At 36.1% G+C, this 24,475-nt stretch overlaps 1 protein-coding gene across 2 annotated transcripts in view; it reads right to left on the bottom strand.

The window, feature by feature from the left end:
* cntn4 (contactin 4) overlaps positions 1–24,145 on the bottom strand; it is a 266,498-nt gene extending 242,353 nt beyond the window's left edge. For both annotated transcript variants that reach the window (XM_038289034.1, XM_038289035.1), the window contains exon 1: positions 23,769–24,145. The gene's annotated coding sequence lies outside the window, so the exon portion shown is untranslated. The remainder of the gene's footprint in view (positions 1–23,768) is intronic.
* Between the last annotated feature and the right edge of the window lie 330 nt (positions 24,146–24,475).

The following is a 24,475-nucleotide window of genomic DNA, read 5'->3' as shown; positions in this document are numbered from 1 at the left end:
ACCCATGTCTTTCATACGTCTGTGTGTGGTGGTTCTTGAAGCACTCACTCCAGCTGCAGTCCACTCTTTGTGAATCTCCCCCACATTTTTGAATGGGTTTTGTTTCACAATCCTCTCCAGGGTGCGGTTATCTCTCTTGCTTGTACACTTTTTTCGACCACATCTTTTCCTTCCCTTCGCCTCTCTATTAATGTGCTTGGACACTGAGCTCTGTGAACAGCCAGCCTCTTTAGCGATGACCTTTTGTGTCTTGCCCTCCTTGTGCAAGGTGTCGATGGTCGTCTTTTGGACAACTGTCAAGTCAGCAGTCTTCCCCATGATTGTGTAGCCTATAGAACTAGACTGAAAGACCATTTAAAGGCTTTTGCAGGTGGTTTGAGTTAATTAGCTGATTAGAGTGTGGCACCAGGGGCCATCAATTTTGAACCTTTTCACAATATTCTAATTTTCTGATATGATGAATTTGAGATTTTCATTTGTTGTCATTTGTAATCATCAAAATTAAACAAAATAAACATCTGAAATATATGAGTTTGTATGTAATGTATGAATATAATATACAAGTTTCACTTTTTAAATGGAATTACTGAAATCAATTTACTTTTTCATGATATTCTAATTTTATGACCAGCACCTGTATATGTCAAACAGAGCAAAGACTGGGGTAATCAACTGATTGGAAGCACGTGTGGACAGAAGAATCTAGAAGGGAGCTAGGGAAAGGAGACTGACACAAGAGCGCAACAGAGCATAAACAAGAAATACATAAGAAATCAAATAAAACCAAAAACCAACTCAAAATAGAACTTAAAACAATAAACTAGAAAACACAGAAAAACATGAATCAAGGTGCAACTGAAAACTCAAACTTAAACAGAACCAAAAAAGTGCAGAATCATGACATTAACAGCCCTGCTATCAAAGAAGCACAAAGTTTAAGACACATCTGTTCAGTGTACTTCGTCTTTGCAGAGTTTTATGAACCAACACTTTACTTTTTTATGTAAACTGTGCCCAATGGGACCTGACAAACAAGCCCTTACTTCCATTTCTTTCTATATAATATGATCAGAGTTTATGAACTTAGTTTATTTTTCGAAAAAGTGAACTATGAGGGTGAGCTACTTCATTTTTATCTGTAAAAACTGAACTCTTAGCTTGTTCTTTTGATTATTAACTGGGACAACATTGTAGATAGCTTCACAGAAGCGATAAGAGCTTGCATGTAGTGTCTCTGTCCCCCAAAAAACTCCTGGATCTGCTGTTCCGATTAGTTGACCGTCCAGACGCTCAAATGCTCTGACTGATGTCACTTGCATACAGGTGCAAGGACTGTGGTTGTGTTACAAAGGTTGTTTCTTGTAAAGAAAATGTTCCAACCTGCCAATAATCTCCTTAAGTGTTGCAGGGTGATGTGTCATGCTAATGAATTTCCAATGGAGCTGTGGTGGTTAAAATCATAAACAGTTCCAGATGCCAATGTTAGCTCTACTGCAATACTTTCCAGTTTCTGCAAAAAAAAAGAGAAGGTCTTTTGCTAGTTTTATCTGGTAAATACCATCAGGTCAATATATGTGATGCTAATAAAAGTCCAACCAAAGACAAAATGAACTTGATCTTAAATCAGAATATGTTGCGTCCTAAAAGTGAAGGAAGCAATGCCACTAAGAAATATAGCTTCTCCCATCTAAGTAGTAAAAATAATTAACTGAAGATCCATTGTGGTAAAACACAATGCTCAGAATACAGTATGCATATTGGTATTAATTGAAGCTGAGGCTAAAACTGCACAGGCCCTGAGATGTCACTGTGGAGTTGATGGATATGCGAGTAAACATCATTAATAGTATTGGTACTATTAATAGCAATGCTAGCAATGCTATTCTAAGTCTCTACAGTCTAAGTACAAGGGACATGATGGATGGACAGATGGAGAGACAGATAGAAAGACGTATTATCAGACATATTTAGAGTATATTATTTTTAAAATAGGCAAATAAAATGACTATGGCCCTTTAATTAAAGTCTTGCATGTAAACAATGGTTTGCCAAACATTTTGCATAACAGTTTCATAAGCAACAGCAAATCTTTTAGCTTTTTTTAGAAAAAAAAAAGATCATGAATGAAATAATATATTATACTTCTTCTTGAGTATTATTTGACAGAGAGGATGCTCATCAGAATCTATGTGCAAAGATGGAGAATCATCAGGGAGAAATAATCCCTTTAGAGAGAACAGACCATACTCACAGGACTGAGTTACTCTTAGTAACTTAGTTTTCCTCCAGTTGTAAAATCTATTTTTAATGTATCAAAGCATCACTCGAACCCCCCTCATGACCCCTTTCAACCGGACCTGATAAAGCATCCTGGGAAGCTACAGATAACACACCGCTGAAGGCCTTACAAAGCTGCTCTTGCCTATTGTTGCTGTAATCTATTTAGTTACTTGATGCCAGGAAAATGGAAGTTGATAAATGGTCAAACTACACAGAGCATATCCAGCAGTGCTTTGTTAACAAAGGAATCAGGCAGGTCTTCCCAAAGCTTGTTACAACTTTGACACAGCTTCTGTCACATTTATCTTTCGTAACTTACACGAACAAAGTCTGAAATAACAAAATAAAGGGAAATAAAAATCATCGAAATGCTTAAGTATTCATACCCCTTGATCAATCTCATGTTTTGACAGGTTAAAGCTTCACCCTTAAGGTATTTTATTGGGAATTTATGTCACAGGCATTTATTCAACCAATTTCAAAGCAGCAGAAAGATATTGTACAAAGATCTGGGAAAGTTTAAAGCTTGGTTAGATTATACAATAACATCTAAAGCTTTAAACAAAAAGTTAGTCGAAAATTGGTTGACCTTCTAAACTGAGAAGCCGGGTGTGGATTAATCTGAGTAGCAGCCAGGAACCTAGGTGTAACTTTTGAGGAACTACAGAGATTCATGCTTACTGGGGCTGTGTTATTAAAAAAAATTAAATAAGTCCACACATTCTCTGCTTTATTTTTCTCATCGTCTTCTTCTTCTTTCCCATCATCCGGCTTGCATGTCACGAGCCTTTAATATTATCAATGATCCTTCACACCCCCACCCTGGACTGTTCTCACTGCTGACCTCTGGGAAGAGGCTTCGCAGCATTCAATGCAGGTCAGCAGATTCCAAAACAGGGTCTTCCCCACTGCCATCAGACAGCTGAATGTTGAAAAAACTCAAAACCATTTCACAGGCTCTGCTTCAAACTGAACATATCAATGGGTTTTCACTTTTTTGCAGCATGTTTTTTTCTTCCACAATTTTTACATTTGATCAATGCTGCACATTAAGAAATGGAAATGTAATGAGAGCTATACGGAACGAAATTCTGTTTTGTATACACTCTGTGTATACAAAATTACTATACAGTTTGTCTGAGTCTAAACGCTGCAACGAGTAACCAATTCTGCATGTTTCCGAAAACCAAGAGAGGTGATTATGGCTAATATTTGAGAAGATATGTGGCTGTATTAAGTTGTTGAAATTGTTTCAGGCAGCTAATAAACATAGAAGAACAAAATTATGCCTTTGTGTCTGGCAAACATCAACCCAAATATGTACCACTTCATAAAGGAATTAAGACAGTTCAATCAAACAGTTACCATTTGCTACCATTACTGTATTAATTCTATGTTTAATATTAATTTACTACCAGTCTCAATATGTGACATACACTATATTGCCAAAAGTATTTGCTCACCTGCCTTGACTCACATATGAGCTTAAGTGACATCCCGTTCCTAATCCATAGGGTTCAATATGACGTCGGTCCACCCTTTGCAGCTAGAACAGCTTCAACTCTTCTGGGAAGGCTGTCCACAAGGTTTAGGAGTGTGTTTATGGGAATTTTTGACCATTCTTCCAGAAGCGCATTTGTGAGGTCGCACACTGATGTTGGACGAGAAGGCCTGGCTCTCAGTCTCCGCTCTAATTCATCCCAAAGGTGTTCTATCGGGTTGAGGTCAGGACTCTGTGCAGGCCAGTCAAGTTCATCCACACCAGACTCTGTCATCCATGTCTTTATGGACCTTGCTTTGTGCACTGGTGCACAGTCATGTTGGAAGAGGAAGGGGCCAGCTCCAAACTGTTCCCACAAAGTTGGGAGCATGGAATTGTCCAAAATGTCTTGGTATGCTGAAGCATTCAGAGTTCCTTTCACTGGAACTAAGGGGCCAAGCCCAGCTCCTGAAAAACAACCCCACACCATAATCCCCCCTCCACCAAACTTTACACTTGGCACAATGCAGTCAGACAAGTACCGTTCTCCTGGCAACCGCCAAACCCAGACCCGTCCATCAGATTGCCAGATGGAGAAGCGCGATTCGTCACTCCAGAGAACGCGTCTCCACTGCTCTAGAGTCCAGTGGCGGCGTGCTTTACACCACCGCATCCGACGCTTTGCATTGCACTTGGTGATGTATGGCTTGGATGCAGCTGCTCGACCATGGAAACCCATTCCATGAAGCTCTCTGCGCACTGTTCTTGAGCTAATCTGAAGGCCACATGAAGTTTGGAGGTCTGTAGTGATTGACTCTGCAGAAAGTTGGCGACCTCTTCGCACTATGCGCGTCAGCATCCGCTGACCCCGCTCCGTCAGTTTACGTGGCCTACCACTTCGTGGCTGAGTTGCTGTCGTTCCCAAACACTTCCATTTTCTTATAATACAGCTGACAGTTGACTGTGGAATATTTAGGAGCGAGGAAATTTCACGACTGGATTTGTTGCACAGGTGGCATCCTATCACAGTTCCACGCTGGAATTCACTGAGCTCCTGAGAGCGACCCATTCTTTCACAAATGTTTGTAAAAACAGTCTGCATGCCTAGGTGCTTGAATTTATACACCTGTGGCCATGGAAGTGATTGGAACACCTGATTCCAATAATTTGGATGGGTGAGCAAATACTTTTGGCAATATAGTGTAACTGCATTTCAAGTAATTCAGCTAACCGCTTAAAAAAAATGAATACAAGAAATCCTGTATGATATTGGATTGAATCAAATTGATAACAATTTAAAAGAATAGATTCTATATCATAATAATTGGAATCCAATCAATTTAAACTGATACCCAGCCCTGCTAAGTTGAAAAAATCTTTAAGTAGACTGACCATTAATTTTTAACTCCACAAATTCTATTTTTTATGGAAAAGTGGCAAGAGAAATGCTATTGTTGAAACAAGCCATTAGAATCTGAGGTATTTTATTTCAGAGGCTGAATAGCACTAGTCAGCCAGAGTTAATGAGAAGATAAAGAGCTTAATGCCGGATTGTCCTAGATGACAACTTGTCAGTGGTTACAGAATGTTGTAATGGAATGGGTAACATGAAAATAAAAGGATGCCTCAGAAAATCATAGTCAAAATTCAAACCCACATTCGGATGACAATATTTAACAAGGCTGAACGTCAGCTCCAGCTCTATTTACACTGGATAAAGAGTAAACTCGGAAAGGTGCAGCAAGTTGGTCAGTCTTTAAAATCAAGGGATTAACCACTTACAGGCACAGCATAAATCCCATATAATTCAATGCAGATTTTTATGAATTTATAAAACAAATAAGGAGAAAATAAAACCATAAATTAAGCCATAGCTTTACATGACCTTCGAGATGAATTCTGATAATTGTTGTCTTTGTATTTGATTTTATTTCAACAGTTGGAAAACCTACAGCATTGGTGGTATCATTGGAATCAACATGGGTTGTTTATGCTGATAATCCCTTATTCCCAATCATAATTTGCAGACAGACTGTGCCACAAATAAAGCTTTAGATACTATAGGTAAAATATAATGTGTCACCATTTGCAGAAGCAAAATGACTGATGATACTTATAGCCATAAGTGGAATAAATAACCTGTGTATTTAGTCAGCAACAAATTACCAGAAAATTGTAACACTGGCTCATTTTCAGCCAGAATTTCTTATGAGCAACATTAGCACATAAGGAACCATTTCTGAATTAAATAACACACACAAAAAAAACATTTTAGTGCATGTGTCTAAACTCCCTTGAATTTAATTTTTAAGGAATTTTGCATTTAGTACTTAGGAGTTCATACCTGCCATTCTGGTAAAAAACAAACTAAAAAACTTTTCCTAAAATTTGCTTATTTGTGTACTTCAACCAAAGTGATAGTTTGCAGAAATTTGACAAAGACTCCAAAAATATCAATTTTTATTAAAATAATCAGTAAGGGCTGTATCTCAAAGGCAGTTCTGTTCACTAATAAAACAGGGAGGGATGCTATGGAGACCAACAGCGTAAATGAGGGAGGTGCAGGGATTTTCAACAGATACCAGTATTGTTCTACATGTGACAACAATGGGAGTACTATATATATGTCTGAACCACAAAAAAAGTGCAAATTGCCTTAGACCTTAAAGGGGAATGTTTTTATAATTCAAGTAAATGAAATTTCAACTTTAGCAATTTCAAATTATGTGCTTAGTATGGACAAAAGGGCTGGGCATAACCAAAAAGAACAACATGTTCACATTGAAAAAAGTCACAATTTGGCGTTGCTTTATTTTAGATAGAATTGTTTTTTTGTTCTTTTTTGAGGACAAGATAAGAAGTTCAGAACACCAGATATTTCTACCTCAAAACAGTCAAGGCCTGCCTGAAAGGGGAAGTAGTATTTTAAACTTTTTTTTATCACAAAATTACTAGAAAATTTAAAAATAGAATAGATTAGAATAGATTGGAAAACAATATAATAAAAAAGATTGGAAAAGTATAGAAAGGAATACACTGAAAAAGAATAGAATAATATAGAATAGAATAGGGCACTGTCCTACAGTGGGGATAGCAAATAGGTAATAAAAGCAGATAGTTACAAACAAGTCCAAATATGAGAAAGAAAATTAAAGATATGACTTTTTTTACTGAGTAAATCAAGTTTTAGCTAAAATAAAAACACACACACCAGAACCTCTTGAAAATTGGGCAATCCTGAGATTTGATCAAAATTGATCTTTTACAAATGCTTTTTCAAATGAGAAACTAATGAGTGTCTGTGTTTAGGAGGGGCAGAATCTCATCTGGAAAGAAATCAGCTTGGAAGTAGATAAAAATTATTGGTTAATCTGCACCAGTCAGAACAGATCTGTTGTTTAATGATGTGAGTTACTCAAGCCAAGCGGGACCAGAGCTGATAAAGAACACAGCGCTCCCTTTCTAGCAGATCCAAACATCAAAGCATATGATACAGTATGAGCTTCACAGGTTCTGACATGCACAAGCTACTGGTTGCCTACTGTGTTCCATTCCACACACCAACATCCCTCTAGAGGAAAAACTATAAGTTATTTCAAGTAAAAGAAAACACAGAAACGAAAGCATACGAATGAATCTGCTCATGCTCCCTTGCTGAGAAAAATAACACAAAAACAAACATTTGCTGCTTTTAAGTTGCTCATGGTGAGGCATTGAAAAAGTCAAAAAACTTCACGAAAGGAAAGTGAATAAATTTAAACACAGATGTTGTAGTATCGATGAATACCATATGAATTCAATAAAACTATGGTATAAAAAACAAATCATAACTTATGAGATTTTTAGTATCCAGGGGCTACAAGATAAAACAAAACCCTTCAGTTAAAAACACACGTGAATGGGTTAGGGTTAGATGCATCCCCAAAACCCCGCAATGTGGCTATTTGGTAATAATACAGACGAGACAATCAGGTTTTTGGCTTAATCAGAACTACAACAGATAAGATTTAAAAATTAAGTATCACTCTGTTTTTCTTATGTAAAAGAAAGAGAGAGTCAATATTTCTCAGATCAGAAACTGTATTTTGAATCATTTGTAACTCATATAGAAAATTCAAACTGATTTTGGACCAGTCCGTACTTTATATGAACCAAAGCTGTCAGCTTATCCAATTCTAAGGTGGGGCCCTTGACAATAAAAGGTTGCTTATTATTCAATCTAAAATGTATTTCTCAAGAATAGGGTGGTAGATCTAACTACCAATTGTAAATCATGTATAATTTAATCTAATGATTATCAGCAAACGCAGAAAAACCTTCGATCATCTATAGGGCAAATTATGTATGTTGAAATTCTGAGCCCCTTTGATCATTTAATTCTGTTTACTCTTGCATAATTTACCTTTAATGTAGTTGGCATGCCACAATTTAATTGACATAATGACAAAATTTTTCAGTTTTAAATTAAAAGTCACATTGTAAAAAAAAAAGTTCTGGCAAATGTTTTTGAAGTTCAGTACTTCAGAAAATGGTGTATTTTGTCTAAAGCATTGCAGGGGGAGATGCTAACAGAAATCTGAATAGTTGATTATTAGCAAATAATTCCCTGAATCAGCTTCAAGATAGTGGATCTCCTTTAAGCAAGGGATGGGGGAGCCAATGATCCACTTTGCAGTCTAAACGAGCCGCTGAAGTTTTTAGATTAGATTCCAAACCACTTCTAGTACTACTACACTACTTCAAGTCAATGAGCCTTTTTTATTTAGATTGGTGTTAACATTCCAGCTCAGGTACAACTTAATAATCATAACACTAATAAGAGGGTTTTGTGCCTTCTGAGACCTAATTTAACATCCTAAACAGCAAGCGGGTGTTTTCACCACCCTTTGCTCTTTACACTGTTTACTTGGTTTAATTAAAAAGTCCAGTTAACAATGGATGATTATTTTCTGCCTAAGCTTTTCAGTGCAGGCATTATTAGTCACCAGCACATGTGTGTGTTTTATTTTTGTTTTAAATACCATTAAGTAAATAACACTAAGCTTCCATGTTTTTAGTCAAACATTGCCTCTCTGCTCTGCTTTGTTACCAGAATGATTTTCTTTTGTTTTTATCCCTTTCCCTTTAACAAAATACTAAAAAGTTGCTTTATTGTTTAGATAAAATTACCTGGTGTATTCATTCAGAGCAGCTGCTGCTGGGTTTTTTTTCCCAATGAGAGGAAATAACTCCTTTTAGATTAGACATAAAATGGTTCTCCCCGGTTTAAATTCATTTCTTAAATTCAAAGTTTTCGTGATATACAGATGTAAGGTTTCAATTAAGCTTTTTCAATATGTAATTTGAAACATACTGTATTCTTAACTAAAGAGAAACCCATTCATTACATGTAGAAATATAAAAGCTAGGCATATAAAAGCAGCACACCGCTAGACTAATGCTACAGACTGATCTTAATTAATTATAATTTTGCTGAACCTGATTAATCTAAGATAATATTCATGATATTCCTGACTTTAGCTCATTTGGCATCCTTTCATTAAATGAATATATTCATAGAAAGGTTAGAAAGGATATAAAGAATCTGTTATAAAAAGGTGCCAGGCAACAGAAAAACACAGAACAATCTCCAAACATTAATATCTACCTGTTAAATATCTAAGGCAATGAGACGAATTCAAAAATTGGACATCTCAACTAAACTGACCGAAACACTAAAATCAACCAAAGTTGCTGCCAAGAGAGAAACCCTCCACGCCAGGAAAAAAGGCTTCCAAGTTTGTTAACATAACAAGTAACAAGTAAGTTAACATAGAGTAGAGGCTGCCGCTCCTGAGATGGAATATTTTAAGAAATAAGTCAGTTCCCACCAAAAATAATCAGCTCACAATTGCTATGGTGGCACTCTGGTTACTATCATTGTTAATGGAACTAAATTTTTACAGGAGTATGGGGAACCTGAGCAGCCGTTACGCTATAAAGAATTACTGTTACGCTGAAAACCAGCCCCATACTTATTTTTATGAATATTACGGCCCTTTGGCTGACATCCAGGCTTCAGCTTCTGTGCATTTAGGTACAGTCACCCTGAATTGATGGAATTATGCCCATACTCTGACTTTCAATGAGTGTAGCAGCCACTAAAACCTTGTTTTTAAAAACAATCCCCCTTCTTATTTGCACATATATATATGAGAGAGGTGCTGTGAAGACGTGTGGAACCATTAAGACTGTCATCAGCGCACTGAGGCAGGTGTACACTCTACAGCCTCAACAGCAGAGAGCTAGCAAAAAAATTGATCATAAAAATTCCTGGTGAAATCTCTGTTTACACTCACCCTCTAGAACAAAATCGAGCTGCGTATGTCCTGCCTTGGTATAATGAAAGATCCACCTTAAATGAGTTTTTAATTTCATGCACATGAATAAGAAGAAAAAAAATAATAAAAGACCGTAGTACAAAGTATCTCATTTTATGTGCTAAAACTAATCACATGGTCAAGTCTTTTCAGTTATAGCACATAGAGGATGTCACATGACAGATTGATAGGCCATTAATTGCTCTACTTTTTCTCTATTTCAGATATATTATATTTCATCGCTAAGCGAAAAAGTGTTTTGATGCCTTCTGTAATTTCTTGCAGACTTTGGTTTAAATGGATGAGCCAGCTAATTGTTCTTTCATACAATAGCTACAGGAACTCATTATCTGAACCAAGCATATCTGAAATGGTCTAATAAACAAACAGACCCTTTTCAGAATACCTAATAATTTAATAATGGGGAAAAAACTGATTATATTTTTTAATACCTGCTACATCTGTATTTCTCTCAAAGCTGATTTCAAATGAACGCAATGTTCTTCCTGCTGCACATGTGAAAATGCTCATTATGAATTTCTTAGTCCTTCTGGAACACATAATTGAATAAAGTCTTTCAAATATAAAAAAATAGCAATAGGCAAGCTTAAAAAAGGGGCCAAAATAACAAAGCTTTAACATTGGATTATTATTACCGGTACATATTTTCTCAGTATCCAATATGACCACATACATAGGTTTGGAGTTTGTGACTTAGAGATCTATCAAAACAGATTTTTTCAGGCTGATGCTTATACATTGTTTTAACATCAGTCTAATGATCCCAGATATGTGCTACTGATTTTTTTGGCCGGTTGCTTAGCACATAAATGCTCTGCCTCCTCTATCACACATAAAAGCATGTGCAGGAAATGCAACTGATCTATTTAGAATTTATATATTGAATAAATCACAACACATGTTATTTTCGATTAAATTTTAAAGTCTTCTACCCATTCAAGTTTAAACATTCAACAATGTCTCATTGAACAGGATAAAAATGTTACCAATCTTTCAAAACCTTTTTAAAAAAGGTTTTGAAAATAGTCAAAATAGAAACCTGTGCATGCCAGAAAACCCTCTTCTGTAGAAACTATGTCTTAATAATAAACAGATTATAGAAACAAAGGATTTGTTTTCTGTAGGCATTGATTATAAACACATACAGCAGGGTTTGCAGAGTATGGTGAGTCTGATAATCAATTTAATGTAATGGTAGAACGTTCTGTTTGTAACTGTCCCCGACATTGTCCTTGGTCAAGAGTCTATTTAGATTTTTGGTATTGTTAAGAAATCTGAGACCCCTACACAAAGTTTTCTGTATCACAATAAACATGAAGGCACTCTGAAATCAAGTCATTATTTCTTCTTTGTGGATTAATATTGTTTGTATGCTCGAAATAAAAAGCCTAAACCTAATATATCAATTTTATTATATTCAAGTCTTATACTGAAGGAGGCAGATGTGCTTAGCCAAAACCAACTCTTTACTACAGAAGAAACTACTAATGTCTTGCCACTGCGCCCATTCTACGGCATCTTTTAATGTTCCAGCTACATTAAAGCGCACATAGTCTGATTGTCAGTAAGTTCCTTATAACGTTGCTCTTATTTTGTTTCTTGTCTAGGCGTTGCCATTTGGTCCATTCCTATTTACATTTTGCATTGGTTAATAACTGACCATTCTGCATGCATGAACTTCACTGATTGGCGTATGTACTTTTTTTTTTTTTTTCCTGTAAATGTGAATAGATAGCTTTGAAAGAGATGAAATATTGTGTGAAAAAAATCTTAAATTGTTTTCTTTATTTTACTTTTCATAATGACTAATTTTGACTAATCAGCTCTTATGAAACATTACAAATTAGAATTCCTGATCAAACTATGACAACACTGAACTCCCACTGTTAGATTTTGTTTGACACACAAAAGGACTTTTTGTTCAGAGTAATCAAAAAAAGGAGACAGAAATAAGGGAAGACATGCAGCAAGGGTCTCATAATTTGTCCTGTAGCCGCAGCCCCCCCCCCCCAAAAAAAAAAAAAAAATACACAAGCTTTAAAACAGCTTTAAAGATGCACTGAAGAGTATCATTTACATTGTCAATGTAATTTTATTGTAATATTTCTACAAAGGAAAATAATCAGAACGTGAAAAAGTTAAATATACATTAACTTTAAATTTTACATTGACATGCTATCAAAATAATAACAGCTTATCTATAAAACAAAGACACAACTGTATCTATGTACACAATAATAGAAAATAGGTTTAGGATTGTGAAAATATATTTCTATTAGGCTTCACTATAACTTAGTTAAAGGACACATTATTAACTTATGTTGGCCCTGAGAGCTTATTTTTCATTAATCTGTACATACATGTCTGTACGTACAAAACACTTATTTTTTTATGTGACTTCTTGAAGAGGCTCAAGAGAATGATCTAGATTTATGGATGTCTTTTAGTGGTTGTAATTTAATCTGAATATAAAAATCTAACTACACTGTTTTAATATTGACACAGATTTTAATACAGTATACACAGCTGGAGGCAAATTCATCATCATTAATAGAAAAAATAATGTTTTTCAATTTGTATATATATACATGGCATTTAGGCCCTGGTACGAGTTGACTCCGGGTGATAGACGGGGAGAGATGATGGGATGCAGGACCTGGGGACCAAACCGTTTATAGTTATTTCAGGGGAGGGGGGTTGTCAATAAATTCATTCTTTGCTTGACTTTTTATTAGGGCTGGGTAATTTCGCCAAAGTCCTGAATCGATTCGATTTTGATTCATACAGTTCTAAATCGATTAATTGCGATTCGATCCGTTTTTTACAACAATGAAAGTGGTTCGACTGTGTTTCAAAATACTCATGTATTTTATTTTTTCCTGACATATTAAACACAAAGTGCAAACTTGTAAATCAGACAGTTTAAACTTGAGATGTGAACAGGACTGTCTCAAAAGTGCAAACTTGTTTGTGAAAAGTGAAAAACGAACCCTCACTCGAGCAAGCAGACGTGACACAGCAGACATGCATGAGCTGCATTATCTCCACTGCAAAATACATATTTGCAGCGTTGTCTGTAACAACTACAGGGTGTTTGTTGGTCAGCCCCCATCTGTTAATGTCTACAGTCAAACTATTGGCTATATTTGCAGCAGTCTGGCTTGAAGTCATCTTGAGTGCATCTTTCCTGCTCATTTGAATATGACTGTCGTCCGCGTCACTATAAAACTAGTCGATCTTTTTCCCTAGACATCAATTCTGCAAAAATGTTAAGGAATCGATTCAAAATCGATTTTTTTAACCCAGCCCTACATTTTACTACTGATTATTTATTTTATTTTTCATTTTTGAAAAATATAGCTGGAAAAATCTTTTCTTCTTCTTTTGGGCCCCCCTTCAGTCAAGGGCCCTTAGCTTTTCCTATCTATACGGCACCCCTGTGTAGCATTATCACAGATTAATATCCTCTTTACATGAGGTGCCCTGTTCTAAGACAGATATCATCTTCCTCTGCTTTACCATAGTATTACCAAGACTTGACATATACTATATGACATATTACTACTGAAAAAATATGTGTAAATAGACAAAAAACCATTAAACTACATTATTTGTACTTGTAAAATTTCATCCCTTAGTGATTTTCAATGGACTTATGCTGCCTTGCATTTCTGGTCCTAGAAAGACAGACTGAAAAGCAGTTTTATTAAATGTTCTCTTGTATTAAATCAGGAAGGAAGAACAAAAGCCACACCCAGCGGACTACAATAAACCTCTCTGGTCTTGTGGATCTTCAATGGAGAAAACATCCTCATGTACAAGAAAGGTGAACTGTATCATCAAGAAATGTCTGGCCTCACTCTGAGATCACTTGTAAAGAGAAAGATGTTTCCAGGCCTTATATAAGTCTATTTAATAATGCAGCAGTCCCAGCGCTCACATCCCCCGCCAAAGCGGGTTGCTGTGTGGCTGTGCTCGTATTAAGCACTCAATTAAAGCTGTTCCCAAGGAGAGGCAGTGTGCAACATTGTTTGAATTAGGAAACATCGCCAGCTCAGACTGTCTGTGAAGACATACCCCAAAGGAGCACAGTGCCTTGAAACCAAAAGCCTAGAAGTGGTAGAGTATCATAAAGTATGAGAAAAACAGCAAGATGATTTTAATTTGATTGTATTACAAATAGGGCATTTAGATATCAGTAAGAGTGGATAAATAGAGCAGGAAATGGAGCCGTCTCACAAACCCATTTAACGGAATTTTATTATTTTATTATTGTTGTTGGTTCTTTTTTTTTTTGCTTTAATATTAAATAAAAACACAGCGGGACTTGACAACAGAACCAAGAGCTCATATTCTTGACAACGAAGGCCTTAAAATACAAAGCATCATGCAAATAATGACAACAGAATCCTAAATTGGTTCAAATTAGGCTAAATCAAGACCTTGCTTTGACAACATTATAATTAGTATGATTACAAAGAGTGTTTTTTTTTATCAGCGATGGAAGGAAGACTTGTATCTACTGTGAAATAGAAAATAGAATGCCTTTAATTAAATATATATTCATGACAATCAACAAGATTAGTTATTTTAAAAAAGTTTAAAGTTTAAAAAATCTTTTTTTTTCAAAGTGTGTCTAAGCCACTTTTATAATGTGTAGAGTGAACTAATACTTTCTGTCTTTGCTCAGTGATATTTCTACATTATTTGAATAAGTCAGCTCACAATTACAGTACATTTATTTTGAAACAGCAATATTTTAAGTCTGGTAATTGGTCTTTTTTTACCATATGCAACGGGGCAGGACAAAAGCTCTGCAGTACCAGATAGACAAAAATACTGTGATGCTCTTGATCCTTAGCTGCCTTAGGGGGAATGTCACTAAGTCGTTTACTTTGAAATTTCAATAGAGTGCAATTAGAGATTAACAAAAGCTTGACTAAAATCCTACTTAAAATATATTGCCATTTTTATTTTCTTTTTAATTCTTTCAAAAATGTTCAGAAGTTATCAGAGTCATTCATTTATCATTTTACCAATATGTTTTAGTTTATTTGTTGAAGTAATATTAATGTTTTGAACTTGCCCAGCCATAGTCTAAATCAGGGGTAACCAATTAAAAAAAGAAAATCATCAACCAGTAACGGTGAAGAGATATTTTAATTATCTTTTAATTAACATTAAAAATGTTACTTTAAACAGAATTTAACAATGAAATAAAATGTGGTTTTTATGCATCCATGTGATACATTGAATTTCTAAATACTGAAATATAAAAAAAAAATAGAAATTTTTTTAATTTAAAAATCTTATGTGTTTTTTGAAGTAGAGAACAACAATTGTTCGGTTTGGTATATAGACAATTTCCAGATTCACATATTTTATAAAACACCTGAACTGACTGTTTGTTTTTTCTTTCTTTTTTCTGAATTAATGAGAGCAGTGGGCTTTAGGCTGCCCTGGAAGGCTTTAAACCTGGGTTTGAATGGAGACCAAGCCATTCTAAAGCACATATTAAGGTGCTCATTTTGAGCCTGGATCCATATTTATTTTTGATTCTGTTCATAGTGGAGAATCCTGCTTCACAGCAGCAGGTTGAGCCAAACATATTCAAAATGTGCAGGGACATCTTTGAGCACGCAATTGCACTTTTCTTTCACCAGTTCACTGCGGTTCTTCCAGAAGTCTACACTTTCTCTGCTTTCTTTTTCTCATCGTCTTCTCCTTCTTTCCCATCACCCAGCTTGCCAAAGGTTTTCCAGCTGTGTCTAAAAGTGGCTTGCCACAATGACCCAGACTGACAGCCCATTGGCTAATTTGTGGGCTTTACCATATCAACAGGAGAAGGAAGCAGCGCAAGTTAAGTTAGACACCTTCCTCGGACAACATGCGGTAATTTATAAATGTTTTAAATCAGATTGGGTCCGGATTAGCAAGCGGGTTGGTCCAGATCTGGACAACGGTCCGATAATACGTGACCTCTGGTCTAAATTTTAATTTTCATCACCGGAAAAATAAGATTTAAATTTGAACTATTTTACTAATCTATATTGCTTGCTGATATGGCTTAAAAATCTAAGCTCCACATTTGTCCTACCAAATCTCATTAATAATTTTTTTCGCTTAAATTTTATGATAAAAATGAAAAATGACATACATGACTTTTCAAACACTAGCTTTTATTTCAATTGTCCTCTTTGGGAGGTGACCTTAATTTAAAGGCAATTAAAATTCAAGCTTTGAAGGTACTAATTAAAAAAATGTTTCACAACAATGAAAATTTAAAAAGCAGTTTTTTGCAACAAATAGTCTTATTTTTCAGGTTTCAGTTGGGTTATCGGTTATGAGTTCACATCTAAGAATAAAATTAGATGAATTGATGTCACTCTGAGCTATGGAAGCTCAAGAAGTGTGTTGGTCAAAATAACTATCTTGTAATCTTCATCAACAGAAAATTCTATTATTTGACTTATTATTTTATTACAATTTTTATATAGTCTTCTTATATTTTTGATTCGCCCATCCCAAAATGTTTCAGAATAGACTACAATTAATTAAATAATTTTTAATCTAAATGTGGAAGTGCTTAATCTGTATTTTTTTTATGTAATTACTCTATACACTAATTATGCTATAATCATTCTTATCCGTAATGGTTTTATTGAAGGAACGAGGACAAACCCTTGCACCAGCTTCACTCAGTCATTATGATAATCAGATAAAATGTATTTTCTAAATCATGCTCATCACAAGAGGAGTCACTGAAAGTCTCCTTTCCTATAAACATCAAGTCTATACATTTTCATTTTATTAAACAAACAAAAGGATCTTGTTTTTTATATTATTCTCGCAACACTGTCCTTTCTGGCAAGACATGTTGTTGCTCTATCACTTGCAGCAGGGCTGTGCCCCGATGAACTGATAAACATTCATATATATGCACAGGTGAATACACATGCCTGCCAGTAGACAGACCGCGAATGAAAATAAGAGGCAACAACCTGCAAAAACAACTAAAATATCTGCTTTTTTTAAGCTTTGCCAGGGTTGTTAGGATGTCAGCACTCCCTCACCACGAATAAGAGCAACAATCTCTAACTACTCCATGTTTTACTAAAGATATAAGCAAAGTAACTTCCAGCAATTTTTTTGGTGGGAGCGTGTTTATTCTTGTGTATAAGTAAAAATCATAATTTGTATTATTAATTTGATGTTTTATTACTGCAGCATTTTTTTTCCAACAGGGTTTCATCAAAAGAGTAAGTACATTAATGTAGAACTTTGCATTTGAAAGAAAATGGAATTTGATTAATTTTCCTCACTGTTTTCAATTTTACTTAAAGAACCAAATGCTTTTAAAACAATTAAAATTGTGATAAATGTCGTAGTGTTTCTCATCCAAAATGTAAAAATAAAAATGTTGATAAATATTTTATTTTTTTCAGAAGATGGCAGAAAACAGATTACTGGTGTTGAAATGATTGAAGGTTATTTGACCCATTCACGGTGGACGAAGGAATACCAAAGCGAGAAGAAGTAAATCTTTGATATTTATGTTTGAGAAAGAAAACAAATGGAGTACCAAAAAGGTTCAAATGTCATGTGGACAGATATTTTATTCTTACTTTAAATATTTATCTCAATAAACACTACTAGTAACCGTAGGTAAAAGGTGAATATTATCAGAGCTAATTACAATTAGAACCCATTATTAGGTTCTAAGCAAACATTGTTGACCTTAGACAGCTAACGAACAAGTTTTCAACATTTTGTTTGACAACATTATTGATTCCAAAAGAAAGTTAAAAACCAGAGCATTACTGTGACCATCAGTAGTACAGTGTGCAGATATAGTAAGGCAGAAAAAGTATGAAAGATAGGAAAAATGAACATGACCTGTTGACTCCATTTGAGTTTTCAGCCGGCACGCAGATAACAGCCATGGAAACTATACTGGTATGAACAACCAAGAGCCAAAGCAGTTGTAATGTCAGCACTTAAACGATATCCTTTGATAAAAGAAATCAATGATGTAGAGTAGAGACGTTACAACTCCTTACAATGAAGGCTCACAAATGCAAATCTGCAGGAAAACCTGCCGTCTCCCCATCCTCAGTTCCCTCTGCTGGGTTTTCCTGAAGAGGCATGAAATAAAAATGACCTTGATGACACATTTCTTCGAAAGGATACTTCCCGGGGAGAGCATGCAATGAATGTTTTATGCTGCCGCCTCTAAATGTGCATATCCTGTGGTAGTTTTTTCCTGTCACTTCTGTGCTCTATCACTCCTGACAGGTTCGTTGGCTTACACTATGTGGCCAAGCGTTAAAGGGCCGCTCTGCTCCAAGGGTCGGAATGTTGAAAGCCACTGGATGCCATGTTGTTGAGCGGGTAAGAAAAAATGAATAAAAAAATATGCCTGTTGTCCTTGGATGTTATACAGCGAGACGTTGACACAATAAGATACCTGTTTGTGCATTGGTGTATGCTTATCATATGGAGACTATTGTTAAAGGAAAGCTCTGTGTTTACACCTTGAAGCTTTCTCTCCCCGGTTCTTTCCTAAGAAGAGATCACTTGGGACTAACTCTTTAAATAATACTTCATAATGTATATGTAATAAATAACCGTGAGACATGACAAAAGATTTGAAACTGCAATCTAGCTCACACCAGAGAAATTGCTTAGGGTTAGAGATGGCAGCGCTTACCAACCAGGCTCGCTTCAGCAGGAAGTCAGCCCTGAATCACAGTTAGAGAAGTATTTTATACAACTCCAGCATCTCACCCTGCCACGTCATCATGTCACATTTGCAAAGGAGGATACGTATTAGTAAATGAGGATACATCCCTAGCTCTAGCTAGGGATGTATAACACATTACACAGTGTTTTTAGAGCAAGGACACTACAAATGCACCGTGAGACATTATCTCTGTTAAGAGTTACCCACTCTGTCTGTATACTCTCAATTTATTTCCAAATCTCTGTGCACAATAAATATGATAACTGAATATCCAAACAGAAGAACTGTCCTAAATAGATAAACTGCCTGAGAAAACATTATATTTGACATGTAACAGGGAGGTATTATTAGGGTTTAACAGACTTACACATCATCAATAAAATTAATCCTATCATAAACTGTCTCTACCTTGAAAACTAATATTCATTCTACTTAATGTAAGTGTGAGGATACACTGGCATTTTTAAATGTTTAATTCCTTTCAATAATATAAGCAAAGATTTGCTTGGCTTTTCTCTAATTGCAAAGAGCAAAAAATCAGAGATGTATTTTTCTATCCTATTGGATACCTGGACTGAATACATCGGCCAATGCCTACTACCGGTCTGTTACTACTGTTGAATGAATGCTCCCTTATTAAAAAAAGATATAAAATTAACGTGGATATACATGTACTTATTATTTTTTGACAAATAAACTGCACTTTTGCAGCAGAAATATATAAATATATATAATCTATAACAGGCATCCTAAAATCAAATATTAAAAATATCAGCTATCTGAAACTTTCTGCAGATCACTGTAAATGAATTGCTGTGTATGATATATATATAAAAAGAAAATGACTGGATCAAAGTGCTGGATCACCAACATCCAGTTTTTGATCAAGCTAATTGGTACTGGATCAGTGCACCTCCACATAGAACAATGTAGTTCACTTGAGGAGTGAATGGTCCCAATTTGAATTGGTATTGGGTGATACACTGCAGATCAGCTGGCTGAAAGAATAAAATTGCCTAACTAATTATTACAGAAGAGTCGTCCTGCAGGATTGTTCTCGTCTAAACATGCCACTTTGACATTTTGATGGAGCTCTGTAATACAGCAAGCCCCCATGGCCATAGCTGAATGCTTTTTACGGTATCTAGAAAGGAAAGGCCCATCCCACCTTAAAATAATAATTATAGGCACAGGGGCCTGCAGTGGCCAAAATACATAAGAAACTTACATAGCTTTCATCGCACACCAATAGGTAATAATTTTATGAGATTCTGTGTTTTATAAATGATCCCATTTATTTAGCAAAATTTCAACAGTTCTGTCATCATGAATGCATCATGAAAATTGTAGAGACTACATTTCCCTGCTTTTTGATATTTTTTTCTGCCCAAAAAACACAAGGAAAAACATGGAATGAGAACTGAAGTAAGCTCACCCAATGCTCCTTTAAAGGAAACCCTTTTTGTTTTGTGGTAAGCGACACGCAACATGTCTGCTAAGCAGCTGAGTGCAGGCTGTGCTACATAAGCAAATAGCTTTAAAAATTCCAGTGAGCAACTATTATCAACTCAATCTGCTCTTAGAGTTGCACTAAACACACAGCTTACTAGTACATAAATATTATTAATTATTATTATTATTTAAAAAAATTACTACACACCTAAAATTAAAATTAATTACTTGTTTTCCATATTTTGCCTTAAGCTTCAGTATTAAGATATATGAGTGCTACAAGTCAATTTTGTACAAATCTAATGAACTTGTTATCATGACTTTAACACAAGCAAGAATAACTATTGCTTGTGTATTTTAGATAAGAGCAGCTGTATCATTTTATGACTTGATGCAATCAGCTGACTTTTTTACCAATCTGACTGGATGATCTGATTGAATTCTCTCTGTAAAGTGCCTTGAGATGGTGTATTGTGAACTGGTATCATGTAAATAAAGTTTACTCAATTGAATTATACATTTTTGTTGAACATCTAAGTGTACTATGAAACTATTGTATTTTACTGTTGGTTATAATAGCAAGAGATTAACCCGTTGAACCATGACTATTTGCTTGTCAAACTGGTTACACAATACACCCCTCTTCCTCTATATCCCCATTTACTAAAAAAAAAAAAAAAAAAGATGCTCACATCTCAATGATGTCTCCTTGTAGCATTCTCGTTACAGACTTTTGTAAAGATGCTGCGCTCTTGAGTCAGAACCTAGATCCACACACACTATGAAATCGCTGAATCCATGTCGGATGAGTAAACTCTCTTTCTACCCCTTTTTGTACACCCCTTTTTAAAAGAAAAACTTTAGATTACAAGTATGAGGAAGATATCACTCAGAGCCTGTCTGAAGCTGCTTCTTTAGTCTGTTTCATGCAGGCCTACATACATCAACAGACTAATGCTCATGCATTGCATAAAACTACAACCTTGTTTTTTATTTATTAGCTACAACAGATGCCAATAATACATTCAGGTAGAGTTAGGAAATCTGATGTGTGTAATAATATACATATATTATCCTTTTGTAGATTCAAAAAATATGTTTGCAAAGAAATGATGCAAGTTAAAAACACTACAACCTAAAAAATCTAAACTTCTTTTTTTTTTTTTTATACTTGTTCTGCGAAAAGGGGCTACACAAAATTCCTTGATCCTTTGTGTGACATGCGATATAACCAAAGCCAACCTCATGGAAATCAACAAAAAATACATTATTTCTTAGAGTATACATTGTGTGATACATGCAACCTGCACCTTCATGTGTAATGACGTACAAGTTAAAGGCTGTCTGGAAACGGCACAGCATTCCATCGGCTCCTATCCTACCCATGATAGAGTTCTTGTTCTTCATAAAAGATGAAGTGGCAGAAGCTAGAAACAGCTGTATTGTTCTTAGTCGCTTCTTTCTCTTGAGTGCAAAAGCCACAACATTGATGGCCTCTATAAGGTTTTACTAGATATTGCACATCTCTCGCTGAGATACCATAAATGAGCAAGTATATATTGTTAAGGTATAAGTTTCAGGCATAGAAGGACATTAAACAGGATAAAAGGCCTTAAAAAAATATAAGTGCTATATAGATGAACAATTCCTACATTCTCCCCCACCGTTCATACACCTGGTTGGGGTGAGTGGCTCCTCATCTCAGGCTTGTAACCTCTACCAACAGCCTGAGAGGGATTCACTTCATCTTAGCTATTCCTAGAACTGTGTACTTAAGAAATGAGATGTCTGATGTTACTTCAGATATATGATGGAGCCAAATCCATTTAGTTGGCCCCTTTTTTTGGCTGTTTGTACCAGGAAGTCCCACAGGAACTAAGCTCTGTCATTCCCCAATGCTTTAGGAGGTGACTCTCATTTTAACCTGAGAATCTCGAGGTCTACACAGATGTTTCTGTACACTATACCAGCCACTTGGTTATATAATTCCAGGTAGTCCTTTCCTGCCATTATCATACACCATGCAGTGAGATGCAAGCATGTTTATCCAGTCTCTTTGCGTAACCTGCACCTGGGATCTTTCCTGGCATAGTAGATCTGGGCCTCTATTGCTCTTGTCCTCAAGACCTGCACCTGTGCTGCCATGATCAGTGCTTCTGTGCTGTCCTTCATTCCGGCCCTCTCTAGTGATGAGTGAATTTGGTCATATAAGCCACTGCAGCTATCCGCTGCTGGGGCCTCTCATGCAGGTTTTTTCCTCTCATGTTCCTTCAGTTCCTTCTCTTCCAGCTTCCAGCCATTATCTGTGACATTCCCTATGGCTTCATCCCTTGGGGCAATTCTTATATATATATATATATATATATATATATATATATATATATATATATATATATATATGCTTAACTGATCAATCATTCTTGGTTAAATTGGAATCAAAATATTTTGGTAAATTAAATACTGCTATTGAAAAAGGAGCCTTTATTGTTCCACCAGCAAAAGTCTTTTGACTGAGAATGTTTTGATATGTGACGATGTCATATGAAAGTGTAAAGAGAAAACACATAGAATTGTTGAGTTTTTTTTTTAGAAGTGGTTGATAAAATAACCAAGTCTGACTTTGAATATCTTATTTCTATTAGGTAGAAATAGGTAGGTAGTCATCAAAGTATTTTTATTTAGCAACAAACCTAACTAAATTTTGATCTTGTAGCAACAAAACCATAGGCTACTGGCAATAAACTAAACCTAAAATGTTGCTATATTTAAATGCAATCCTTGTTTCTAGGAGGGGATTGAGGTGATACAGCACTTCTTTTTTTATAATGTTTATTTTTTCTGAATCCAAAAGAACTACCACTTGCTTTTTTGAGTTGGGAGATGCACATTCAAGTTTAAGCAGATGTCTACAAACTTTAAAAACAATGCACTGATCCGTATCTTCTGTGCATCATAGAGCATCACCAACATTAACAAAAAGGATTTTTTTTTGTTGGTAACTGTATCAAAAATATAGATACATTCACTGACGCCGACGGTGGTACTCGGCTCCATGCAATCCTCAGGGATTATGGCCCTGGAAGGGAGGGTTAACAGCCGGTGGGATTAGCCGAACATCTGCACTGATCGGAGAGATGCGCTCCGATTAGTTCGCCTCCAACATGACGGTCCCCCAACAAAGTAGACACGGTTAAATGAGATCAGCACGCGGGGAAATTCAGAGAAAGGCAGCTGCCTCTTTTCCACACAGCCTCGAGGTTTCAGTGTAATCTGAGAAAAGTTGAGATGCTCTCTGGGATTGATTTAAAATGTTTGGGATTTAGATAAAAGGTCGCTAAAGAGCACTTTGCAATTATAAAAATAACAACAACAAGAACAACAACAACAACAACAACAACAACAACAACAATAATAATAATAATAATAATCTTACCTGTTGGGTTCGGTTATTTTCTCTCCCAGGAAATCAAAGCCACAGAATATTCCGTATTTTGTTACCAAACAAATTTGCGCACGCGAACATTACTGAAGAGTGACGCTCCGGGCCACAAAAAGAAACACAAGAGAAAGGGAATCAAAACAGTGTTTCTTTCTGACTTGAGAGCAAAACCACCGCTTCCAGTCCTCTGTGTTTAGTGGTGTTCCCGTCCATCCATGCCGGCTCCTCCTGCCTCTGATCTCTCCCTCTTGGTGTCAGTAGCGCAGGTCGCAGGAGGCGCAGCGTCGCGCAGGTTGCATATCGGAGAGAAGTAAAGCCTCGCTGTGCCCACTCACTCAGATGCGTCAGATCTCCTTCCTTGCCTCCCTCCCTCCCTCCCTCCCTCTCCCCCCTTTTGCTCCGTTCCTCGCAGAGAGCGGCGCGGGAGAAAAACCCAGAGAAGGAAGCGCAAAAAGCGAGAAGGATGTCTTGTCTGTCTCTCCTCCCGTGCAGCCTCCTGACTGCTACGGCCATTCAAGCGGAACAGCCTCCCTCCCTCCTCTTGCAAGCACTCCTTCCTTGCCTCCTCCCCCTCCCTCTCTTCCTTCCGCTGCTTCTGGGATATCCTAGCAGTTCTGGGTATTAATGGACAGAGTAGCCTACCTGTCGGCCCGTTGAGCATAACTTTCACCTGTAACGACGTATGATTCATTTCTATTATT

This window comes from Cyprinodon tularosa, unplaced genomic scaffold, assembly GCF_016077235.1.
Source record: "Cyprinodon tularosa strain WSP-4 unplaced genomic scaffold, ASM1607723v1 ctg261, whole genome shotgun sequence".
In the NCBI taxonomy this organism is placed as follows: Eukaryota; Metazoa; Chordata; class Actinopteri; order Cyprinodontiformes; family Cyprinodontidae; genus Cyprinodon; species Cyprinodon tularosa.
Note: the sequence above shows the minus strand (reverse complement) of the source record. Positions and strands in the feature narration are given on the sequence as shown.